A 4904-nucleotide genomic window follows, 5' to 3' on the forward strand; every position below is an offset into this window, starting at 1 on the left:
GATGTATTTCTGATGTTTGGTACTTTGTGTTACCTTTTGTTAAAGTGCTATTTAAATAATGATAACAATGATGATGATTATGATCAGAATAAACTTTTGCATCTTGCACTTAGTAACTCTTAGTAACTCTAATATTTTAGTCTAAATATATTAGACTAAATATTTTAGGCTAAAATTTAAAACGTTTTATTTGTTTTTCTTCAATCCCACCGTTATGTTTAGTAATTTCTGCCAAAGGCTGCAGCATTTTGATTTAATCCATCTGAATGTAGTATTTGCAAGCCATACTCTGATTGGATGAAAAAAACCTGTCTGTGATTGGCTGGTGGAATGGACAGTTTTTGAAGTCGCAAGCGCAGAGACAGAGTCCAGTGAGCGCAGAAACAGTGGGTTAAGAAGAGTTTTTCAGAGTTGAGTTCGGGTGATATGATTGGTTCCTGCGCGCTCAAACAGAAGGCACGCATATTGCTAGAGGCTCTAGTTTCACAGAGTTGAGCGGCAGCACTCTTCTTTTTTTGACAGAAGAAGGCAGCACTGTCTTCTTCTCTGTCTTCTTGCGCCTCCCCTGTGACTCTTTGCCGACCCCCAGGGGAGGCGCGCCTCACCTATTGAAAACCACTGCATTAAGTGATTCAGCTATGTTTGGTTTTGTTGATGATAAACTGGCCGTGCCGACAGCCTAACTAAGATCTTTCCTTCCTCTCCTTTCTCTTTATCCTTTCTTCCTTTGTCTACGTTTGGTTTCTCGCATTTTTCTTTGAAGTCTTTTGATCTGAAGTAAGGCTGCCTCCTGATCAAAAGCCCGCCCCACATTAGGCTGGTGCGTTGGATACGTCATTAGGGCTGCCTCCTTACGCAATGCATGCAAGGTCGTAGGTCATATGTCGTCATAGGTACCATCTTGGAAGGGTGCCAAGTTGCTCGAAGCAGTTAGGTTGTTGTGGAGTAACACCAGTTATCTGCCGCTAGCCGTGCTTCCAGTAATAGGAAGAGTTAGAAGCCAACTGTGCAGGATTGCTAGCGACTAGTTGTGCAAAAGCATTCCCCATCTGGCTTCAGGTCTGTTTCAGTAATCCAATTGTGCTACCTCAAAGCTATTTAGCCCATGTCTTTCAATGCTGCTATGTCAAAGTGCCGACCTCTTTAATGTGATGTCAATCAGTCTTAAACAACTGTGAATTGATTCATGCATTGCTACCTCTCATTTAATCCATTTTGATTCCTTTTTCATGTTCTTTTAAGTAGTGAGTAGTGTTTCCTAGTGTTTTATTAACAATAATAATTGCTGTAACAGGGAATTATTAGTTTAAAAAATAATAACGTGAAATTGTAACTGTTTGTGATTATTTTGGTCCAGAAGTTGAATGGTCTCTAAGGGCTATAGAATCACCTCTTTTTGAGTTAATAACTGAATAAATTGAGACATTTTCATTGGTTTGTGGTAAAGAAGGATTAAAACTCCAATTGCAATTATAATTTGAGCTATGCTGAATAAGTCTAACCAGTCAACAATTGGTTAGATAACACTCTTCCAGTCTAAATAAGTTCATAACTGCTAATTTATAAACTAATTGTTAGTGTTAATCATTACAAGCTCATAGCACCTGAATCACACCCATTTTACTTATATTCAGTGTGCGATTTGCAAAAAAACGAGAGGGAGGGGATAATTTCAAAAGTTGTATTAATGAATCAAAGTTTTATTAATAATGGTTAGCTAGCAGGCGCTCTTTCAGGTAGCTAGCTAGATCCAGTAGGTTAGACTTTTGTTTTTAAACTTGCGCCATCTACTGTCAGGACTCAGGAGTGGGTATTAATTTACTTTAACCGCTTCGAGCAGAAAATGTAATAATACTCTTTAAATACAAACAACAAAATTAATTTACAAATGTGAAGGACACAAGACATGTATTAATATAAATTTTGAAAAATCCATTATATTCAGGGGTTAAAGCAAAAACAATCAATTTGACTGAAAACATTTTCTAGTCAGCTCATATATTCCCGGGCCGTGGACGTCATGCCACCTTAGTAACCTCATTTGCTTATTGTAACAAGTCCACTTTAACCAAATCTGACTGTTCCATTGACAATTCCCGTATCTCTCCCACCTTCCAGCTTCAGAGCCTTTGCACCATCAAGGACTCACCTTTCGACTTTACAATTTAAAAAACCTCCATAAACTGCAGCTAATTCAAAAGACAGCAGCTTGCATCATTACATCATCTTCTTAACACCTGTACATTAACTCTACTGTAACATTCAATATATATCAATCCTATATACTCTGTGTCCCCACCTCTCGCTCATTGACTGCTGGAGATGGTCAACAGCCCCTCCACGACCTTCTTTGTTACAGAAAAGCGCAGGTGGAATAATATTTATGATTTTTTTTTTACTTTTTCCGAATCAGACCCAGTCAAACCGGGACATCGTTTCACATTCCGACCCTCCTTCTTCTTCTTAAAAAAAAGCGCGTCATGCTAAATTAGCCGAGCTACAGCGTTACTCTTTCAGTTTTAAATAAAACATAACAGCAACAGACACACTTACCGAGGGAAGTTGTTGTCAGCTGTTTTATGCACTGAACTTTCTGACCTGCTGGTTTACATAAATCCAAAGAAAACCTTTGACTACTGCTACTTTCATTCATGCATCTGTGGTCAGCTTGAGATTTTGTTTTAAAAGTTAAAATGATTGAACACCGATAAACCTCAGACTGGTAGATTCCCGCTTTGCAAAGACCCACCCTACTCTCCTTCTGATTGGCTAATGTCCTAGCTCTGCCAGATTTCATTGGTTAAGCGCAGCTTCTGTTTAAAATTTTGAATAAAAAGTCTACACGGAACATTTTGCGCTCATTTTCCAAATGACGAAAGTCCCTCACAGCGACGGAGAACATTAAACCCCTGATAATATTACTTATTCAGATCAGAAGGGGGAGGAATGTATATCCCCCAGGGATAAAACACGAATGACCAGAGGGGGGGACGTCACAACCAGAGGGGGGGAAAATCCCCCCCAGCAAATCGCACCCTGCTTATATTTGTTATAGCTACGCTTTGAATTTGAATGATATATTAATAAATTATAATAGTGCATTATAATTAATAATAATACTCATAATCAAACAGGTTTGATGGCATAACAATAATGTCACCTGGATCTATGCACTTTCCAACTTCAGCTTCACACTCTATGGTGAATCTAAGGTTTGTGACATGGAATGTTTATGGAGCTGGCACCGGAAAGAAAAAGTTGAAGATTTTTAATTAGGTTAAAAGATTAAAGGCAAATGTCTCATTGCAAGAAATACCTAAATCAGTTACAGCTATAAACAATCTTAACTCACCTGAGTTTCCTAATGTGTTTTCTGCCTGCTATAATGCTAGACAAAGAGAGGTAGCAATGTTAATCAACAAAATGTTAGTTTTGCAATATTAGACAAAATTATAGATCCTGAAGGTAGATTCATAATAATACAATATATATATATATATAACCAAAAGTTTTGTATTGTCAGTATATATGGCCCAAATATTGATGACCCCTCATTCTTCCACAAACTTTTTCATATACTTTCAAAATACCTGGATTGCTCTGTATTTATTGGGGGCCACTAAGTTACTAGAAAGCTCCCAGGAAGAGAGAAAGCCGGGTAAAATCCGTGAAGCAAAATTAGAATTAAACAAATATATTAAAAAGCAAAATACATTTTTAATTGAAAGGCTTTGAATAGAAAACTTTGAACATGGCTGTTGAGCAATTACACACTGTTTAAAAGTTATTTAATGTTTAATAAATAACTCTGTTAGGTATTGTACGGTCCATATCAGCTCTAGAGCTGATATCAGCATACTAATCAAAAGGGATGATTCGAACACTGGCGGTCTGCAGCACACTCTGAACAAACATAGAATAAGGAGTGACAACTTCTCTTCAAGTTCAAGAATTTATTTACAGAAATTCAATGACATCCAGAGAACATCACTGTTTATCTGAATTAATACTGTATTTCAATCAACAAATTCTCTCTACGAGGCAAGTGAAACTTAACTAAAACTACGAAGCAAAATAAAGGTAAAAAGAAGCTAAGGAACTATTTACACAGAAAAGAAACTAAAGACAAAACAAGGTAGTTGATCATCATCATCATCATAATAAATAATCAAATAATTCAAATAATTCAGTGAATCCTGGTTCACTGCAGATCTGAGTTAAAGAACCAAAGCTCATCTTAAAGAATGTATATTGAGGTTAAATTAGCTTAACTAATTATGAACAACATTTGGTATGTGTTTCAACCCATTCACAATGCAAATCCTGAGTTAAACAAAACATTATTTGACGAAATAACATTTTATCTGAGTTAAAAAAACAAAGTTCATCTTAAAGATCATGGTAAGAGCTTAAATTAGCTTAAATACTTCAGAACAACATTTGGTATGTATTTCAACCCACAATGTTTCACAATGCAAATCCCGAGCCAAACAAAACATTATTTGATAAAAGAAAATTTTAAAGAATGATTTACATAGTAACCTTTAGAATGTTCGATTTTATAAATGCGATTATACCTCCGGGATGGTAGGGGTCGTTGTAGCGATCTGTCACTACAATGGGTTAATCCTAAAGTTATACAAGAACTATATACATTAAATTTACATTAATATTCAATATTAACACAGTAATAACACTCATAGCACTATCAAACAATGTTGGAGCGAAACTAAATAAACCTTATGTTTGAAACGTATCCATTTGCGTATCCGGGCGTTATCCGGAATAGCGCATCCAGCTCTTTGGCTCTGCTCTTCTACCTTCCAGATCTGTTCGTTCACCGCCTTAGTGATCGCATCATATGCAGCCGGTAGACTGATCAAGGCCAAATGGCTACCGACATC

This window comes from Fundulus heteroclitus, unplaced genomic scaffold (genome assembly GCF_011125445.2).
Source record: "Fundulus heteroclitus isolate FHET01 unplaced genomic scaffold, MU-UCD_Fhet_4.1 scaffold_45, whole genome shotgun sequence".
Lineage (NCBI taxonomy): Eukaryota > Metazoa > Chordata > Actinopteri > Cyprinodontiformes > Fundulidae > Fundulus > Fundulus heteroclitus.